We start from the raw sequence: 22,596 nt of genomic DNA, 5'->3' as shown, positions 1-22,596 counted from the left end.
TCTTTCTCCCATAAACAGTGCACGCCTTTCTTCATCCTTCAGCTGCTTGTCACCGAGGCTGCCAACAGCCAGACATACTAAACTTTCACACCGAGGTTAGCACTCGAAAATCCCAAGGATTCTGGTCAGTCTTCAGGCTGCAGCAAAGGTGTCCATCAGTGTTCTGGGGCGCATGAGCTGCTGAGAAGCCAAAAAACTTTTTCACCCTCAACATCTACAGTCAGTCTAAACACCAAGATAGAAACCTTTGCAGCAGAAGCCGCAGTTTCCCTCCTGGTCGCCAGGCTCACCCTGCTCGCACGTACCCTCGGAGCCACCTTTTGGCAGGCCCTCCCGGTACTGTCCCTGACGCCCGCCATCCTGAGCGGGCCGACTCTGGGCGCGTCTCGGGTTCCCAGCCGCCTCCGCCCGCGCTGCGTCCCCGCGCGCGCGCCGGGTTATCCAGTCTTTGAGCATGGCAGATTTTCACCAGATGACATCATGGGAGCTAGTGAGTGCCGGCTCCACAAGGGGGACGGAGAAGGGGAGGGAGGAGGGGAGGGGAAAGGCTGGGAAGCCGCGCCAGAGCCGTTGCCTTCCGCCAGCCCGGGAGGAGCGCTCCGCCGGTTACTGACAAAGGATGGGAGGATGCCTGAGCCGCGAGATGCGCGTTGTGCGCAGCCCGGCGGCCGCCTGAGCAGCTTCGCCCTTCGCCGGTGAGTGACCACGGAGCGCCGCTGCGAGCCCGTAGCTCTCCAGTTCGCGGTCCCAGAGCCTGGGTCTTCCACCGGAGCGAGGCTCGGCGTGCCGTCAGCCCAGAAGCGCAGGGAGCAGATGCCCTTGCCCGGTGGGTCCGCGCGAGAGCTCAGGGTCTGCGTTTGAGCTGGTGCTGGGACCCACCTCGTCGGCGGCTGCCTGGGCGGTCCCCCGCCCGTCCGCCGGCGCTCTCCCAGTTCGCCAGCCCTTTCTGGTGGGTCCCCGGTGCGCAGCAGATGCCGACACCACCTTCGCGTTAGGGCCGGATGGCGCCGCTCAGACAGCGTTGAATCGATGGCAGTCCTCTGACAGGCTCCGGTGTGGGCTTGAGGGTCTCGGACACCAATTCCCCGGGGAGGCGCGCGCAGCTGGTTGCGGAGCGCAGCCTTTGTTTCCCGTTTGCGCCGGGGCGCTCAGCCCCGCGGGTGTTCTCGGCGACTATCCAGGGGAGAGCGGGTCCCGGCTCCGCCCGGGTAGACGGGTGCTGTCGCGTTCTTTCCAAGGGCGGGACTGAGACCCCAGAAGGGTCTTGGGCGCACAGGTGAGAATCGCAGTTCTGTAGAGCGAGTTTCTTAAGCTCCAGGAGGTGAAGTGACCAATCGAGGCAGAAAGACGCCCAAGTTCTGTCCCCAAGTGGTAAGAGTGAAAGAGCAAACTTAGGGGGGGCTCACTCTTTTTTTTTTTTTTTGCTTGTTTCCGAAGCGCTATTCTGTTGAGGATTCTTTGTGACAAGTGGATGGAGTTAGGGAGGCATATCCAGTATATCATTAGCGAGACCCACGTTTACCTGGCAATCCCTTTTGTTTTTCACTAGTTCCAGAAGAGGTTTGCTAGCTAAATATTTTTGAAGTCAGCATCTGTCCTAGTACAGAGCTTTGTGGGCTGGTAGAAGAGTCCCTTAGTTTAGAAAAGTCCCTGGCTTCTGAAGTCCCTTAGTTTAGACTTGGGCTGCCTTTGAAAGCTGAAAGCCACAGTGCCCACGCCTGCTCGCTGTGTGTGTTCCACGCACATTTTACTAGTGAATTCCTGTTTAGGAACAGTCAAATTTTCAGATGACAAAGTAGTGATACCTATTGGAATATTTGATTTTAATGTCAGTTTATTTCACTTTGTGAAAAAGGTGAAAGACGATAAAGTTTGCTACTTTGGGTTCAGTTACTTTATTTCGGAGTTCCATATACTGCCATTGACGTCTGAAAATATTTAAAATTTTAAGAGTTAGTTCATATTCATGAATTTAATGATGGATGATAAATGATCTCTCAATAGTAACGAGATTCTTGGTATACACATTTGATATTCCAACATCTAACGTAATAGGAGAGTATAAGAAATTCGGAAGTCATTTTCTTTTCTTTGTATTATAAAAAGATTTTCTGATTTTTCTCTGGACAGGTGTTCCTAAATAAGCTTTTCCAAACTAGAAGTATCAAAATATATTTTGTTGATCAGTGCATGCTCTTCTGAGAAACATAAGGTCTTTTCAGAACAGACTTGATAATATATATATATATATATATATATATATATATATATATATATATGAATAAGAAATGCTTTGGAAGTAAAAAAGGAACTGGATGACCATAGGCAGGTTTTACTAAATCTAAACGGTGGGAGGGAGGAAGATGGGTTTCAGAGGATGGTATATCAGTTTTTGTTCATTGTAGCTTTTGCATGCTTGTCTCTTCTTCTGGGGAAGACATAGTTAAATACTTGATGTTTAAGTTGAGAGACCAGTGATATAAACAGAAAAGCTATCTTTATCCAGAACTTCTGGGTTTGGAAGCAACATTTTCTCCTGTTGATTCAGAAATAATTTTTACTTCATTATTTGTTTTCTGACTTCTTATCAGAAAGGGCTCCACCAGTTTCTTCAAAAGTTTTATTTCTAACTTTGTTGTACTCATCTATTTATAGTAAAGCTTAAGGGACTTTCCATGAAAGATCTTAAAGAGCCCGCTTCTCACATCAGCTGTTCTCCTGAAATACAGTAATACCAGAATCTGTTTGAAATTAACCCAGTGAGTGACCAGTCTTCTGATGTGCTCACATGATGGCATGTACCAGACAAAATAATATACATTTATGTAAAGTATATAATTCCAATCTGACAGTCAGCGAGCAGTGATAAGTGGGAGGTGTATGGTATTTGGCAAATGATATTTCCTTTAACAATAATATATTTTACCCCTCCCCCTTTATATGATAAATGAAGATGTACATTAAGATAACAGATTATACATGAAATCTTTTATGTCAAAAATATTTATCCAAGAATGTAAAAATGCTCTGATGCTTTACTACACATAAGATACAATATGTAAGGAAAGTCCTCAGAAAGTGTAAGCATCTCATAAATCAATATTATTTAATGCATTTGATAGGCAGTACAACATAGATTTTAAATATATGAAGTAATATTCTCACAATGTCCTTTAATATGTTTCACAAATATTTGATACTATTTTATTACACAGGACTCTGAATTTGGAAAGATTAGGGGAAGAAGAGGAAGTTGTAAGACAAAAACAGAGCTATACTGTATTGCCACGAGTAGGTAGTCGTGATGTTTCAGGGTCATGGAAAAGAGCATTATGTCAGAAGACTGGGAGATTCCTGAGAAAAAATAACATATGAGGAGTAAGTCTATAGTATTTGGTGGCCTCTTGGTTTGTTATTAAAGTTGCTTGATATGAACAGATAATGTAGGATTTCAGTAATACAGTAAAACTCTCTTCACTTTCCTTGAGGCAAAATTCAGTCTTGAATCCATTCAGAAGTTTGTTTTATGGTGTTTTCTGTGGTGCAATTCAAATTCTATGTTAAGGATGCTTTATAAATCATAAAACATCATGACTTGGGTATTGAAATTGATCTGTAAAAGCTTTATGGCTGAAAGGTTTTTGCATTTCAGCCCTCTCTGGAATTATAATTTAAGAGTGAAAACCAAAAGTTATGGAATTGTTGAAAATATTCAGGAGCGTGATGATATTTGGGGCTTCCTAGGTGGCTCAGTGGTAAAGAAACTCCCTGCCAATGCAGGAGACATGGGTTCAATCCCTGGGTTGAGAAGATCCCCTGGGGAAGGAAATGGCAACCCACTCTAATATTCTTGCCTGGGAAATCCTATGGACAGAAGAGCCTGGCAGGCTACAGTCTATGAGGTTGGAAAAGAGTCACATATGACTCTTTCAGCAACTAAAAAACAACAACAATGTTGTTTATAAGAGAAGATAATTTTATTAATGGGGTTTTTAAAAATAATTTTTTAAGACATTGAAAAAAAATCCTCAGAAGCCAAAAATTTTCCTTTGTTATATATTGGATACATTTTGCAACTTAGTGGACCCTTTTGATACTATTAATTTATTTGTACTTCCAGTGTAAGAATGTTGAGGACCAGATAAGAAAAATGTTTTCTAGCTTTAACTTTGTTATCGAATTGAGGCTGTCTCTGAATCTCCTAACAATTTCCTCTTACATAAAATAAAGATGACAGCATCTGCCCTGTATTTCTCACAGGAAGTGCTATATAGTAAATGAGCTAATGTGCAAATATGATTTTAAAAATAGAAGAAGAACTAAAGATTATGTATTAGTTAAATTTTAAACTTTAGGTATTTTCAGTTAAAGAAGTAAATTTATATAAAAGTTAATTTAGTTTGTGATTTCTTTTTTAAACATCTGGTATTTTTAATTCAAAGCATTCTTGACAATTCACTTATTGTACTCTTCATAAAAATTTTTAAGTAGATTTTTACAAAGTTGTCAACTTTACTGGTAACAAATTCTCTTATTTTTTGTGTTTCAGAAAATATTTTTATTTAGCCTTTATTTTTAAAAATACTTAAGTTGGGTATAAAATTGTTATTTGGCAGTTATTTTCTTTCAACATTTTACCTTGCTATTCTTTGATTCTGGAGTCCATCAGATTTGTCAGTCTTGTTGTTGCTTTAAAGATACTGTGTCTTTGCCTCTGACTGATTTTAAAATTTCCATTTGTCTTTTTTTTCTCACATTAACTATGATGTTGCTGGGTATGAGTTTCTTTTGATTTAACTTCTTTTAAGTTTGTAGAGCTTTTTGCATTTGTGGATAGACCTCTTTCATCAGATGAAATTCATAGTGAATTCTTGACACTGTACTCCATTTTCTTTCTTTTCCTGAGATCTCAAGTATATTTTTAATACATGGTTTCACTGTGCCCATTGTGGCTGTTTTATATATTCCAATATTTTCTACTGAATGCTTATTTGGAAAATTTCCTTTGACTTTTTCTTCTAATATTTTCCTACACCTACATTATGCCCTTTAAACTATTGAACTTATCTATGGGTTTCTACTCTAATTAGTGTAGCTTTTCAGTTTTCAATTGTATATTTCATTCTTTTCTATGAATACCAACTTATTTTCTCTATCTTTTCATTATTCTGCACATACTAATTAAAATTATTTATTTATTTTTTCTAATGCCAATAACTGGATTATTGTGAGCTTGTTTCCAGCATCTCTTTACTTTCAATTTTAGTAATTGTGTATAAAATTTTTTGCATCTCCAGACAATTCATCCAAGACTGAAGAGTTGTCAACATTTCTTCTGCTAAGTAGATAGAATGGAAGTGAAGTGAAGTCACTCAGTTGTGTCTGACTCTTTGCAACCCCATGGACTGTAGCCTACCAGGCTCCTCTGTCCATGGGATTTTCCAGGCAAGAGTACTGGAGTGGATTGCCATTTCCTTCTCCAGAGGATCTTCCCCACCCAGGGATCGAACCCAGGTCTCCTGCATTGTAGGCAGACACTTTACCATCTGAGCCACAAGGGAAGCCCTGTAACATGCTAGGGACAGAGAAAATGGAGAGGTGGACAATCATTGCAATCCAGTTGATGATGGAGCTGGCTCCAGTGTAGATGGACTTCATCCCAGGCAGGGGTACCTAACTTTCAAGGAATAGACATCCAGAGCCTTCCACCAGTGCATTCACAAATACTAAACACAATTACTCAGAGCAAGACCTCTGAGAATCCTGCTCTTCTTTTCAGATGCTTTCTTGTTAGCTTCTTAGCCTCCAATCATATGCACAACATTATCTGAGCAAACACCATGTGGGTAAAACCAGGCATATGCCAATCTGGTACTTTATCATTTATTTCTTCCTGGAATTTCAGCCCATTCTAAATTAAATCTTTTATCTTTCACCCAAGAAGCCATTTTTCCCCCCTGGATTCTCTACCCTGAATCAGGAATCCTTTGCTCAGGCAAAGCCCATATTCTCATGCTCTTGCTGTGTGTTTAGGTTGGTAAATGCCCCCATTCTCTGTCCCAAGGGAGAAGAGCTTCTTCAACAGTTCAGTTTACCTCTGCATGTTTCCTTTATTTGGAGTCTTGAAGCCTCTAGCCTTGGCTTCTTCAGAAGCTCTTCAATAGATTTTAACAAATTTGTTTTCTGACTTTTCTTCTTGTTCCAGGTGGTAATATTGGTCATTGTCAGTTACTCCACTGTAACTGTCAGGTGTATTGGGTCATTACTTTTCACTGATTACAAAAACAGATCTGGAGATATGTAAGATGATTACTTGGTGATAAAGCTGACGTTAAGTAATCTCAGTAATCTCAATTTATAGGCTCCTAAGCAATAGAGCTAACACTGAACCCATTTGATTTTAAAAAGTGTTGTTATAAAAAGAGGTCATATTCTCCCTAGTGACTCAGATGCTAATGAATTTACCTGCAATGTGGGAGACCTAGACTTGTTCCCTGGTTTGGGAAGATCCTCTGGAGAAGGGAATGACTATCCATTTCAGTACTCTTGCCTGGAAAATCCCATGGACAGAGGAGCCTGGAGGGCTACAGTCCATGGGGTTGCAAAGACGACTGAACAACTTTCACTTTCAGGTAATAGAGCTAACTCTGAACCCATTTGATTAAAAAAAAATGGTGTTATTAAAAGAGGTCAGATTCTACAATACTATGTAGTTTTATTATGTACAATATGACTTGGAAACTGCTTATTTCCTTTTTGAGGTAGAATTTCACAACAATGGAATCCAGTAATTCAAATAGGTAGTAAATTTACATTCATGGTAAATAAACACAATAAACTGGTAAAATTGTTCTTAGGGGTGATACAACACATACACATGTGTGTATTAAAAAAGCACTCCTTAAAAAAGCACGGAACATAAGCATCCCGTGATTTAGGAATCATCCTAATTCACAGAAGTTCTGCATATGAGGAGTAAATAGGGAATTCCCTGGCAGCCCAGTGGTTAGGACTAACTGTTACCACTGCAGCACTGCAGTGAATGGGAGAGTGAATATATTGAAGGACACCTACGCACTGATGAGAAAGTCTGTACCTGGCGACTGTGACTTAGTTCAGCTTAGAGGGAAGGTCTAGGCAAGGCTTCTTGAGGCCAGGACATCTGAGCTGACAGCAAAAGGGTGAGTATTAATTAATCAGGCAGGAAGAGGATGGAAGAGTCTTCTAGTAGAAGGACAAATGTACTGTGCTCAAGGCCCTTGTTGTTGGGAGAAGTCTGACAAATTTCAAGGTACCATTGGCATCTTGAAAGAAGAAGTGTGATGTGGTTGAGCAGTTGTGCCAGATATGAGGAGCTGTTCAAAATATTTCAAATATTGTAGAATGAAGTGTGTGTGTGCATCTGTGTGTGTGTGTGTGTAATTGTGTTTGTGTGTGATGGTGGCAGGAAGGAGGGTGCCTCACAAATAAATGAGATGATGCATTAGCAAAAAACAAATATATGAAGCCTCTGGGGAAAACACTGTATAATATATACAGTCTAAAAACTATTGAAAGTTATGAGCGTTTGAAAGATATGGTATGAATGGTAGGAGTTGATCCTTCTATGTTAGTCCATTTCTGAGCAGAGTTGAATAAAAGGGAATGAAGTATTCATTCATTTTTTGCTCAATTTATTTGTCCTAGCTCGTGTTACCTTAAAAACTATAAAAATGTCTTTTTAAGTTCTAGATATCTAAGTAGTCTTATATTGCTATAAAATTTATATATCTTTGCTAGTTATGTGTTAATTTTTAGGGTGGTAGAAATATAGGTAGACTTTTCTCTTTGCAAAGTATTTCAACTAAAATTTTACATGAGGTAAAATTGACATGCTTTTAGTCGTGTAACACATCTACCTGGATGCACGGCAGCATGGTGCCTGGCCATGTTTAATTACCCAGTCCCAAGTCAGCTCCTGCACTGAGGTTTTAATAAATTACCTTTGTACCCACACAAGTTTGGATCCTGGATCTGCTAGTTTCTCTTGAATTTGAAATTCAAGGGACTAGAGACAAATGATTTTACAATTAGAGCTGTATTTCCTTTGTTATGTCTTGGCATTAATTTTTCCTTAATTGAGCACAAAGTTACATTCCAGACACAGTGTGAAATGACCCTTTAAGATTTACCATAACGTATACAACAACTCTTGCTAGTTATTCTCCCTTCTTGGTGAGATAATGTGGTTTATTTTTATAGGTTACTTGTAAGCTTAATCTTTTATGAAATCTCTTAATCACATGACTATGTCTTACATTTTGAAAGTTTAATAAATAAATGGACAAACAAGTACTGATTTAGAAAGTACAACATGAATAAAGATTTGTGCCAGGGCCAAGAACAAAGAATTAGACAGAAATGGGGGAATTAATTGGAAAATTATTAAGATAGTGAATAACAAATTTAAACGGAAAAGTCTGGGACTGTTTCATTTGTTCTTTATGATGTTCATCGTAGAGGATAACCACCCCTAGATTCAGAAAAGCAAACTTAGAAAACTCCCCTCCCCTATTTTTTCTAGACCAAAAGTTAGAAAAAAATATCTGAAAAGCAGTGATAATAGACACTATTTTCATGGACTTTTGTTATGGGGATGAACCATAGCTGTCAACTTACAAAAATTGTTAAAAATGATGCAGTAAGTATTAACTTATTGTTCATTACATATTTACCAGTAACCCAGAAAGCCCAAAAATCTATTTTGGTGACATGTAAAAAAGATCTTAGAATTTGAAGTCTAATTATAATCATCAATTTTTCTTTAAATAATAAAATAAAAATATTTCAAAATACTGGCAGGTGTCATAGGAGTATGGTTAGTTCATTTCTTTATTTTTCAACTGTATTTTCATACAATCATAAGTATGATTTATTTTTATAGAAAAAAGGAAATAAATACTTCTTGAATGGAAAAAAAAATTAGTATTTGAAGCAAAACTTCAAAGTGATAAATTCTGTTAAATTTGTGGAGTTGTTTTGTAGATGTTTGTTATTTTTTAATACTTTTCTCCATGTGTGTATATATATATATATATATAATATATATATATATTTATGATAAATTTATTTATAGAGAAAAATGATGTAAAAGGAATGTTCTATTTCATGCTAAGTTACACTGTATATCTAGTGCAAAATTTTCTTTGAATAATGTGCTCAACAGTATAAGTGACAACATATGTTTGGCAATTTCTTACTGGGCTCCCAGATTTTTTATTTTTTATTTTGTTTCAAATAAATTGTCCCAAGAAAATTGTTGATTATCCTCACTAACTTGTCCTAAAAAATAATGAAGAGAACACTTTAATATTGTCAAGTTTTGCTTTTTACTTTTATATGTTTTCATGAAGAGCAAAGAGTTATCCACATTTTTTCCTCTCTGTTTTTTATGGTAGCAACATTTCTGGGTTACACACTATGAACTTACAACCACTTACACCTGCATGGCTCCTACTTCTTTAGCAACCGTGAGGCAATTTACTCATGTACACTTTATCATGTGGGTGCCAGGGGGTGTCTGTGTTTTTAGAAAAGGAATAATTTTATGTTAGTTCTTCCTTAATGAGTGAAAAATTGCTATAATTCAATTTGTGTACTTTACTCAGGGAAATATTTGTTATATAAAGGCATTTTGAAAGTTGGTTTTCAACAGAAAGGCATACTAGAAGAATAGTAAGCAGTAGTAGTTGGGAAAAGCTCAGATTCTAAGTCATATGGAAGTCCCCACTTACTAGTGAAGTACACTAATCAAAATGCTTAACCTGTTTTTGAATGTCAGCTTCCTTATTTGCAAACAAGGATAATAACACTTTCCCATTAGAGTTGTTGGTCTTCCCTGGTGCCTCAGTGGTAAAGAACTAGCCTGTCAATGCAGAAGACACAGGTTGATCCCTGGGTCAGAAGATCCCCTGGAGAAGGAAGTGGCAACCTATTCCAGTATTCTTGCCTGAGAAAGAGGACAGGACAGAGGAACCTGATGGTCTACAGTTCATGCAGTTGCAAAAGAGTCAGACATGACTTAGTGATTAAACAACAGCAGCTAGGGTTTTACACATTACTTTGCCAGACAAAGGTCTGTCTAGTCAAGGCTATGGTTTTTCCAGTAGTCATGTATGGATGTGAGAATTGGACTATAAAGAAAGCTGAGCACTGAAGAATTGATGCTTTTGAACTGTGGTGTTGGAGAAGACTCTTGAGAGTCCCTTGGACTACAAGGAGATCAAACCAGTCAATGCTGAGGGAAGTAAGTCCTGAATATTCTTTAGAAGGACTGATGCTAAAACTGCAACTCCAATATTTTGCCCAACTGATGTGAAGAACTGACTCATTGGAAAAGACCCTGATGCTGGGAAATATTGAAGGCAAGAGGAGAAGTGGACAGAGGACAAGATGGTTAGGTGGCATCGCCGACTCGATGGGCATGAGTTTGAGCAAGCTCCGGGATTGGTGATGGACAGGGAAGCCTGGCATGCTGCAGCCCATGGGGTCGCAAAGAGCCAGACATGAATGAGCTACTGAACTAAGCTGAGGGTTTTATGAGGATTAAAAGTAGTAAGTAAATTCCCTAATAAATATTAGATATTTAATGCAAGTTCTTCATGCTATTATTAAAGCCAATATTGTATACTATCTATAAACTCTCAGGTAAATATCTATATCTATCTATCTATCGCTTTCCTGGTGGCTCAGACAGTAAAGAATATGCCTGCAATTAAGGAGACCTGGGTTGGATCCCTTGGAAAGGGAGTGGCTACCCACTCCAGTATTCTTGCCTGGAGAATTCCATGGACAGAGGAGCCTGGTGGGCTACAGTCCATGGGGTTGCAAAGAGTTGGACACAACTGAGTGACTAACACTACTTTTGCTATTATATTTATGTTAGGTATGATATATATTATGTATTTTAATCTTTATCTTGGTACTTACTGGGTGTAGATGAAATTTGAAGATAAAATTTAGTCACATGGGAAACTAAGAAAATTGGCAGCAGACACCACCATCATGACTTCCAAATGAATGAATGAGTTAATATATAAATATATATATATATATATATTATTAATACATGGTATCAATTTAGAGTAAATGCTCTTATTTTTCCTTTTAGTTTTCTTTGTTTTAAAAGTTTTCAATGATGAGAGCATATCACTTTGATAATATAAATAGAAAGGAAACTTTATTTTTAAAATGAATTCTTACTACTTTGTGACTCATAACAATATAAGAATTCAACCTCCCAGGATATTGGAAATAAAAGCAAAAATAAACAAATGGGACCTAATGAAACTTAAAAGCTTTTGCACAACAAAGGAAACTATAAGCAAGGTGAAAAGACAGCCCTCAGATTGGGAGAAAATAATAGCAAACGAAGCAACAGACAAAGGATTAATCTCAAAAATATACAAGCAACTCCTCCAGCTCAACTCCAGAAAAATAAATGACCCAATCAAAAAATGGGCCAAAGAACTAAACAGACATTTCTCCAAGGAAGACATACAGATGGCTAAAAAACACATGAAAAGATGCTCAACATCACTCATTATCAGAGAAATGCAAATCAAAACCACAATGAGGTACCATTACATGCCAGTCAGGATGTCTACTATCCAAAAGTCTACAAGCAATAAATGCTGGAGAGGGTGTGGAGAAAAGGGAACCCCCTTACACTGTTGGTGGGAATGCAAACTAGTACAGCCGCTATGGAAAACAGTGTGGAGATTTCTTAAAAAACTAGAAATAGAACTGCCATATGACCCAGCAATCCCACTTCTGGGCATACACACCAAGGAAACCAGATCTGAAAGAGACACGTGCACCCCAATGTTCATCGCAGCACTGTTTATAATAGCCAGGACATGGAAGCAACCTAGATACCCATCAGCAGATGAATGGATGAGGAAGCTGTGGTACATATACGCCATGGAATATTACTCAGCCATTAAAAAGAATTCACTTGAATCAGTTCTAATGAGATGGATGAAACTGAAGCCCATTATACAGAGTGAAGTAAGCCAGAAAGATAAAGACCATTACAGTATACTAACACATATATATGGAATTTAGAAAGATGGTAATGATAACCCTATATGCAAAACAGAAAAAGAGACACAGGTGTATAGAACAGAATTTTGGACTCTGTGGGAGAAGGCGAGGGTGGGATGTTTCAAGAGAACAGCATCGAAACATGTATATTATCTAGGGTGAAACAGATCACCAGCCCAGGTTGGATGCATGAGACAAGTGCTCGGACCTGGTGCACTGGGAAGACCCAGAGGGATTGGGTGGAGAGGGAGGTGGGAAGGGGGATCGGGATGGGGAATACATATACATCCATGGCTGATTTATGTCAATGTATGACAGGAACCACTACAATATTGTAGAGTGATTAGCCTCCAACTAATAAAAAAAAAATTAAAATTAAAAAAAAAATTCAATATCATTTCTAAGGTATTCTTAATATATTATAGTAGGGTAATAAACATAATACAAAACAAAAGAACAAATGTGGATTTTTTTCAGTGTTTTTGAAGCTAAAACACTATAAAAACAGGTTCATTGTAAAAAATTTGAACAATATGCAAATATGTGAGTGAAAAGTGAAAGGCCCTCTTCAATTCTCTCCAAACTCAAAATTACTGACTTTCTTCCTGAGATGTGGCCAAAATGCTGACATTTTATGTTCAAAGACATCATGTATATTTATGTTCATATACATTTTAATAAATGTGTATTGTGTTGTGCCTTATCTTTTATTGTATCTCTTGGATATCTTTTTCATGTATGGAATTATACTTCTGGACATATTTAGCAATTTAACTTTCAGAAAAACCCTTGCATGTGGGCACAAAAAGACATGAGTTTATAAGAGTATCTTTGTATTAATTTAAAAATAAAAAAAATTATAAATTATAGTATATTTATGTAGTTGAATACTATATAGAAGTTAAAAAGACTAAGCTAAAATTTATGTGTTAGCATAGATCAGTCTGTAAAATTTAGCTTGAGTGAAAAAGAATATTGTAAAAGATGATTATAATGTTACATCATTTTTATAATTTTACAATTAAAAAGGTAATTCTGTATGTTACATACAGTTACTTCAATATGTAGTAAAATTTTGAAAATGTTTTTTTTCATGGTTTTGAGAGAGCAGTTTCTATTTTCAGTGTATCTTTGTAGATCCATCTCTCCTCACAGATATCATTAAGTTGCTCTTCATAATTGTACCAGTGCATGCCCTTCAGCAATGTATTATCAGACTTCTTAGTTTTGCCTATGTAGTTTTAAATATCTCATTGCTGTTTTATTTTGTTTCATCTGAGTGGTACGTTAAGCATCTTTATATATTTATAAGGACTATTCAATTCTTCTCTTTTGTAAATTATCTTTTAAATATGTTGTCATTTTTTTACCCTCATTTTGGATATTTAAAATTTGTACACTTTGGGTACTAACTTTTTATCATTAATATACATTGAAAGTATTTACTTTGCCAATGGCCCTTTTAAAAATATTATAATGTTATTTATTTTATAGAGACTTTGAAATGTTATTGCTTTCAGCTTTGTGACTCATTTCCTTTATGCATTTGGGTTTGCTTGTTTGTAGTCTCATCTTCGGTAATGTAAAGCTGTCCTCTGGTTTCCTCCTGGAGCTGTAACTGTGTTTTGAACTGAAATCTGGAATAGTTGGAAGTTGACATTTATTTTTGTATTTATTTGAAGTATGAACCACAATCTCCCCACTCAGAGCATCTGCCACCCCCACCCATGTATATAGCCAGTTTAATTTTTTGCATTGATTTGTAAAGCTAATTTATAGGTTTGTTCTAGATTCTCTATTCTGTTCCATTGGCTCATTTGTCCAATCCCATGTCAATTCAGTATTTAATTCTTTAATCCTTTAAACATTATAAGCATTGTTTAATCTTTATATCTTTTATTAAGAACTCCACTTCCATGAAACTGAGGGTAGTTATAAGTTAACCATTAATAAATAATAAACTGTAATCTGTTTCCACTAGTCAGACTCTCTGTTTCTATAAAAATTTGTGTGCCTTCTACATGTCATGTAGTGTAAACAATAAAATGTTTGTCCCGGTTTTTTTTTTTTTTTTTGGAACATGTAGTCAGTCCTCTTTGAGCTGGAGCCAGTTAAGACCACCAACCCTCCAACTGGGCATGCTCCAGTGTCCACTTACGACATTTTGACGTCAAGGGCCAAAAACTCCACCTTCAGAGTATGTTAACGCTGATATTTTCTGAGCGTGCATCCCATGGAAACACCTGTAAGTTATGTCTTCATAGAATGATGATTACCTCACCTTTCTCTTACCTCCAGTTACCTTTCCCCTTGCCTTATCTTTATCCCATAAACACCCCAAGCCCCTCACCTTCAGGGAGGCAGATTTGAGACTTTGTTCTCCCATCTCCTCACTTGGCTGAATGAGAGCAGCTGCTGGCCGAGTAGCATTCACTGCTACTTATGTCCTGCACATCCTATGTGGTAGTCCGCCTTGTCCAAATTTTGCTTTTTGCAGTTTCAGTTATATGTTTAACCTCTGTAAGAAAATATTAAATGGAAAATTCCAGAAAGAAACAATTTATAAGATTTAAATTGTGTGTCATTCTGAGTAGTGTGACGAAATCATGTGTCTCCCTGTTCCATCCTGCCTGGGACATGAATCCTCCCTCTGTTCAGCATATCTGCACTGTATATACCATCCATCTGTTAGTGCTATAGGGAAAAACACAGTATCTGTAAAGTTTGATACCATCTGAGATTTCAGGCATCCACTGTGGGTTTTGGAACATATCCCATGTGGATAAGAGGTGGCTACTGTGCTACAAAGCTCCAGTTTCATCTACTTTCTGTAAGTCTGTATCTTCCCCTTGCCCCATCAAGCCTGGAAGACAGTGGTGACCAAGGGGTGGTTAACAGCATCCTTCTTTTAACTGTCATCTTGTCTCAGTAATTTTTCCCTTTGGTTGTGATAACTATTTTCCTCAAAGCTTTTGAACATACACCTTGGCGGAATTGGAAGGATATTCATTTTATAGTTTAATTTAAGAGAACTGTCATTTTTATGATAGAGCCTTTCTACTTGTATATATGTTATACATCTCTGTTTACCTAGTTCTTCTGTGTACTTCTATCATGTTATAATTTATTCTATACAGATATTGCTTAGCCTTTTTGAGATTTATTCCAAGAATAATTCTCATGTTTATTATAATTATGAAAGAGATATTTATAAAGATATAAGACTATTGTTGATAAATGATTTTTGCATGTTGATTTCCCATCCACAAACTTACTAAACTATTCTATTTCTTCTCATAGATTCTTTTGGAGGTTTTCTTCCATACTCTAGGTAGAGAATTATATTGTCTTTGTATAATAAATATAGTAATAATAGTCATTACTAAATTTGCATTGACAATATAGTGGAGGACATAGGAGTCTAGCGTGCTAGTCCATGGGGTCTCAAAGAGTTGGATGCAACTTAGTGACTGAACAACAACAACAAAAATATATTATGAAATCATTGTGTGCATATGTGTGTTCTCAGTTGCTCAGTTGTGTGATTGATTTATTTTGTGTGATGAGACATTTAGGATCTTACATCATAGCAAGTTTCACATGTACAGTGCAGTATTATTAATTATGGTCAATTTGCTGTATATTACATTTCTAAGAGTTATTTAACTTATAATTGGAAGTTTCCACACTTTTACCCCTTCACCTATTTTTTCTAGCCCCCGGGCTCTGGTAGCCATCATGCTACTATTTACATACATTTGGATTTTTTAGATTCTGTATATGAATGAGAAATTATAGTATCCATTTCTCTGACTGATGTCACTTAGTCTTAAATTTTTGGCAGGACTTACTTCTTTTTAAAAATACTTCCAGTATGCTGATGGAGAAGAGCAGAGAACTAACCCCAGGAGGAATGAAGAGGCTTCAGCAAAGTGGAAACAACACCCAGTGTGGATGTGTCTGGTGGCGAAAGTAAAGACTGATGCTGTAAAGAGCAATATTGCACAGGAACCTGGAATGTTAGGTCCATGAATCAAGATAAATTGGACAGTGATCAAACAGGAGATGGCAAGAGTGAACATTGACATTTTAGGAATCAGTGAAATAAAATGACAGAATGGGTGAATTTAATTCAGATGACCATTGTATCTACTACTGTGGGCAAGAATCACTTAGAAGAAATGGAGTAGCCTTCATAGTTAATAAAAGAGTCTGACATGCAGTATTTGGGTGCAAACTCAAAAATGACAGAAAGATCTCTGTTTCCAAGGCAAGCCATTCAATATTACAGTAATCCAAGTCTATACACCAACCACTAATGCTGAAGAAATGGAAGATGAATGGTTCTGTGAGGACTTACAAGACTTTCTAGAACTAACACCAAAAATATATATCATTTTCATCATAGGGAACTGGAATGCAAAAGTAGGACATCAAGAGATACCTAGAGTAACAGGCAAGTTTGGTCTTGGAGTACAAAATGAAGCAGGGCAAAGGCTAACAGAGATTTTACAAGAGAACTCACTGGTCATAGCAAGCACACTCTTCCAACAACACAAGAGACAACTCTACACATGGATATCACCAGATGATCGATAGAAAAATCAGACTGATTATATTCTTTGCAAGCAAAGGTGGAGAACCTCTATACACTCAGCAGAAACGAGACCACAAGCTGACTGTGGCTCACATCATGAACTCCTTATTTCCAAATTCAGACTTAAAATGAAAAAAAAACTAGGGAAAGCCACTAGGCCATTCAGGTATGAACTAAAGCAAATCCCTTACAATTATAAAATGAAAGTGACAAATAGATTCAAAGGATTAGATCTGATAGACAGAATGCCTGAAGAAATATGGACAGAGGTTCATAACATTGTACAGGAGGCAGTGATCAAAACCATCCCCAAGAAAAAGAAATGCAAAAGGCAAAATGGTTGTCTGAGGAGGCCTTACAAATAGCTGAGAAAAGAAGAGAAGTGAAAGGCAAAGGAGAAAGGGGATGATATTCACATGTGAATAGCAAAGAGAGATAAGAAAGCCTTCCTAAGTGCTGAATGCAAAGAAATAGAAAAACTCAACAGAATGGGAAAGACTATAGAGAGCTCTTCAAGAAAATTAGAGATACCAAGGGAACATATCATGTAAAGATGGGTACAATAAAGTACATAAATGGTATGGATGAAAGAGAGGCAGAAGATATTAAGAAGACATGGCAAGAATACACTAAAAAACCTATAAAAAAGAGTGCTTCATGACCCAGATAACCACAATGGTGTGATCACTCACCTAGAGCCAGACATCCTAGAGTGCGAAGTCAACTGGGTCTTAGGAAGCATCACTATGAACAAAGCTAGTGGAGTTGATGAAATTCTACATGAGCTATTTCAACTCCTAAAAGATGATGCTGTGAAAGTGGTGCACTCAATATGACATAAAACTTAGAAAACACAACAGTGGCCACAGGACTGGAAAAGGTCAGTTTTCATTTGTATCCCAATGAAAGGCAGTGCCAAAGAATGTTCATACTACCACACAATTGTACTCATTTCACATCCTATCAAAGCAGTGCTCAAAATTCTCCAAGCTAGGCTTCAACAATACATGAACTGAGAACTTCCAGATGTTCAAGAAGGATTTAGAAAAGGCAGAGGATCCATAGATCGAATTGCCAACATCTGATGGATCATAGAAAAAACAAGAGAATTCCAGAAAAGCATCTGCTTCATTGACTGATACACTAAAACCTCTGACTGTACGGATCACAACAAACTGTGGAAAATTCTTCAAGAGATGGGAATAACAGACCACCTTATCTGCCTTCTGAGAAACCTGCATGCAGGTCAGGAAGCAACAGTTAGAACTGGACATGGAACAACAGACTGGTTTCAAATTGGGAAGGAGTACATCAAGGCTGTATATTGTCACCCTGCTTATTTAACTTATATGCAGAGTACATCATGCAAAATGCCAGTCTGGATGAAGCACAAGCTGGAATCAAAATTTCTGGGAGAAATATCAATAACCTCAGATATGCAGATGATAACATCCTTATAGCAGAAACTATAGAGAAGAGGAACTAAAGAGTCTCTTGATGAAGGTGAAAGAAGATAGTGATAAAGATGGTTTAAAAACATTCAGAAAACAAAGATCACTTCATGGCAAGTAGATGAGGAAACAATGGGAACAGTGACAGGCTTTATTTTCTTGGGTTCCAAAATCAGTGCAGATGGTTACTGCAGCCATGAAATTAAAAGACACTAGTTCATTGGAAGAAAAGCTATGCCTAACCTAGACAGCATATTAAAAAGCAGAGACATTACTTTGCCAATAAAGGTCCGTATAGTCAAAGCTATTTTTTTTTTCCAGTAGTCATGTATGGATGTGAGAGTTGGACCATAAAGAAGGCTGAACACCAAAGAATTGATGCTTTTGAACTGTGGTGTTGGAGAAGAATCTTGAGAGTCCCTTGGACTGCAAGGAGATCAAAGCAATCAATCCTAAAGGAAATGAACCCTGAATAGTCATTGGAAGGACTAATGCTGAAACTAAAGCTCCAATATTGGCCACGTGATGCAAAGAGCTAACTCATTAGAAAAGACCATGATGCTTGGAAAGATTAAAGGCAAGAGGTGAAGGGGACGACAGAGGAACAGGTGGTTGTTTGGCATCACCTACTCAATGGACATGATTTTGAACAAGCTCCTGGAGATTGTGATGGACATGGATGACTGGTGTGCTGCAGTCGATGGGGTCGCAAAGAGTCAGGTGCAACTGAGTGACTGAACAACAAGAACTTCTTTTATGATTTAGTAATATTCTAAATACATACAGATATATAAACAGCTATATTAGTACTTGTCTATATCACATTTCTTATCCATTTGTCTATCAACAGACACAGGTTGTTTGAATGTCCTGACTCTTATGAATAACACTGCAAGGAACACAGGGTTTAAATGTCCCTTTGATATAGCAATCGCATTTCTGGAATTGCTGGATCACATGACAGCTCTACTTTTAACATTTTTAAGCTGTTAAATTTTAGGGCATTTTGTTATATGAAAACAAGTAACAAAATGTTCCATGGGTACTTCTTTCTCCGTTTTTTTTGTTTGTTTGTTTTGGCTTTTACATTGCTGAAATGATTTTTAATTTGTTCAGATATGTTTCTTACTTTTTAAAATTAATTTTTATAGGAGTACCATTGTTTACAATGTTGTGTTAATTTCTGCTGTCAAATAAGGTGAATCATATATATATATATATATATCCTCTCTTTTTTGGATTTCTTTCCCATTTAGGTTACGATAGAGCAGTAAGTAGGGTTCCCTGAGTGATAGAGTAGATTCTTATGAGTTATTTACTTCATACATGGCATCAATATTGTGTGTGTGTATATATATATATATATATATATATACACACACAATCCCAATCTCCCAATTCATCCCACTTCACCTGTCTCCCTTTTATAACCATATGTCCATTCTCTTCATCTATGTCTCTATTTCTCTTTGCAAATAAGTTCATCTGTATCATTTTTATTTTTCCTCTTTCTGACTTACTTCACTCTGTCTCTAGGTCTGTCCACATCTCTGCAAATATCACAGTTTTATTCCTTTGCATATTTGAGTACTTTTCCATTCTATATCTGTACCCCAACTGCATTATCCGTCCTTCTGATGAGGGACCTTTAGGTTGTTTCTGTGTTCTGACTATTGTAAATGGTACTTTAATGAACATTGGGGTGCATGTATCTTTTTGAATTATAGTTTGATGTTGAGCACCTTTTCTTGTGTTTTTTGGCCATTTCTATGTCTTTGGAAAAATATCTATTTAATTCTTCCTCTCATTTTTTCATTGGGTTATTTGTTTTTAGATGTTGAAGCTACATGAGCTGTTTGTATGTTTTGGATATTAATCCCTTGTCAGTTGCTTCATTTGTAAACATTTTCTCCCATTCTAATGGTTGTCTTTTTGTCTTGTTTATGGTTTTCTTTGCTGTGCAAAAGCTTTTAGTTTAATTAGGTCCCATTTGTTTATTTGTTGTTTTTATTTTCATTTCTTTAAGAGTTGGGTCAAAAAAAAATCTTGCTAAGATTTATGTCAAAGGGTATTCTGCCTGTGTTTTCCTCTAAGAGTTTTGTAGTGACTACCTTTACATTTAGGTCATTTATCCATTTTATTTTTGTATTAGAGAGTGTTCTAACTTTATTCTTTTACACATAGCTGCCCAGTTTTTCTAGCAGCACTTATTGAAGAGACTCTCTTTTCTCCATTGTATATTCTTGCCTTCTTTGTCATAAATTTGGTATTCATAGATAAGTGGGTTTAGTTCTAGGTTTTCCTTATTGTTACATTGATCTATATTCTGTTTTTTTTGTGCCAGTACCATATTATCTTAATGACTGTAGCTTTGTAATATAGTCTAAAGGCAGAGGAGCCTGATTCCTCCAGCTACATTTTTTTTTTTCTTTCTCAAAATTGCTTTGGGTATTCAAAGGCTTTTGTGTTTCCATGCAAATTGTAAAATTTTTTATTTTAAGTCTGTGAAAAATTTCCTTGGTGATTTGATATGGGATGTATTGAATCTGTATATTATGGGTACTATAGTCATTTTGACAGTATTGATAATTCCAATCCATGGACATTGATTTCTTTCATCAGTATCTTACAGTTTTTTGAGTGCATACTTTTTGCCTCCTTAGGTTGGGTTATGCCTAGGTATCTTATTACTTTTGTTGCAATAGTAAATGGGATAGTTTCCTTAATTTCTCTTTTGATCTTTCATTGTTAGTGTATAGGAATATAATATATTTCTGTTTATTAATTTGTATAAATCTTGCAAATTTAACAATTTCATTGACTAGTTCTTCTAGCTTTCTGGCAGCATATTTAGGATTATCTGTGTATAGTATCATGTCATCTGCAGACAGTGACAGTTTTACTTTTCCTTTCCAATTTGTTGTTAATTTCTCTGATTGCCATGGCAGGGATTTCCAAAACTATCTTGAATAAAACAAGCAAGCATCGACATCCATATCTTATTTCTGATCTTAGAGGATATGCATTTACTTTTTCACCATGGAGAGTGATGTTTGTTCTTTTTTTTTTTTTTTTTAATAACCTTTATTATGTTGAGACAGGTTCCCTCTATGCCCACTTTCTGGAGAGTTTTTTATCATAAATGGGTGTTGAATTTTGTCAAAAGCAATTTCTGCATTTGCTGAGATCATATTGTTTTTATTCTTTCTAAAAAATGTTATTTATTTATTTATTTGGCTGTGCTAGGTCTTAGTTGCAGCTTGCAGGATCTTCCATTCTTGTAGTGGTGTGTGGGATCTTTAGTTGTGGCAAGTGAACTTTTAGTTTTGGCATTTGGTATCTAATTCCCTAACCAGAGATCAAACCTGGACCCCGTGCATTGGTAGTGAAGAGTCTTAGCCACTGGACAGCCAGGGAAGTCCCTGCTGTTATATTTTAATTTTGTAATATGGTGTATCACATTGATTGATTTGTATATACTGAAGACTCCTTGAATCCCTGGGGTAAATCCCACTTAATCATGGTATGTGAACGATCCTTTTAAAGTGTTGTTGGATTATGTTTATTAGTGTTTGGTTCATTTTTGCATCTATGTTCATCAGTGATATTGGCCTGTAATTTTCTTGCGTATGATTTTTTTTTTTGGGGGGTGGGGTCTGGTTTGGGAATGAGGATGATAGTGGCTTCATAGAATGAGGTTGAGAGTATTTCTTCTACAATGTTTTGGAAGACTTTGAGAAGGATAGATGTTAACTTTTCTCTAAATGTTTCATAGAATTTGCCAGTGAAGCCATCTGGTCCTAGCTTTTTGTTTGCTGGAAGATTTTTAATCACAATTTCTGTTTCATTTCTTGTGATTGGTCTGATCATGTTTTCTCTTTCTTCCTGGTTCATTCTTAAAAGGTTGTATATTTATAAGAATTTGTCCATTTCTTCCATGTTGTCCAACTTTTTGGCATATAACTGCTTGCAGTATTGCTTTATATTTCTATGATATTAGTTATTACTTCTCCCTTTTCATTTATAATTTTATTGATTTGAGTCTTCTATTTTTTCTGTGATAAATGTGGCTAATGGTTTATTAATTTTGCTTATCTTCTCAAAGAACTAGCTTTTATTTTCATTGATCTTTGCTTTTGTTTTCTTCATTTCTATTCCATTTATTTCACCTCTTATCTTGATGATTTCTTTCTTTCTACTTTGTGTTTTGTTTGTTCTTCTTTCTCTAGTTGTTTTAGGTGTAAGTTTGGATTGTTTAAGATTTTTCTTGTTTCTTGAAGTGAGAATGAATTGCTATATACTGCCCTATTAGAACTGCTTTTGCTGCATCCCATAGGTTTTGGGTTGTTGTATTTTCATTATCATTTGTTTCTAGGTATTTTTTTAAATTTCTTCTTTGATTATTCAGTGATCTATTTGTTTTTTAGTAGCATGTAGTTTAGATTCTATGTGTTTGCATTTTTA

At 36.6% G+C, this 22,596-nt stretch overlaps 1 protein-coding gene across 3 annotated transcripts in view; it reads left to right on the top strand.

The window, feature by feature from the left end:
* Nucleotides 1-608: 608 nt before the first annotated feature.
* Nucleotides 609-22,596, top strand: part of MARCHF1 (membrane associated ring-CH-type finger 1) — a 1,143,673-nt gene continuing 1,121,685 nt past the window's right edge. For 2 of the 3 annotated variants that reach the window (XM_070464065.1, XM_070464068.1), the window contains exon 1: nucleotides 609-695. The gene's annotated coding sequence lies outside the window, so the exon portion shown is untranslated. The remainder of the gene's footprint in view (nucleotides 696-22,596) is intronic. The other variant, XM_070464067.1, reaches the window with a different exon arrangement.

This window comes from Odocoileus virginianus, unplaced genomic scaffold, assembly GCF_023699985.2.
Source record: "Odocoileus virginianus isolate 20LAN1187 ecotype Illinois unplaced genomic scaffold, Ovbor_1.2 Unplaced_Contig_13, whole genome shotgun sequence".
In the NCBI taxonomy this organism is placed as follows: Eukaryota; Metazoa; Chordata; class Mammalia; order Artiodactyla; family Cervidae; genus Odocoileus; species Odocoileus virginianus.
This window is presented reverse-complemented; position numbering and strand designations above follow the sequence as displayed.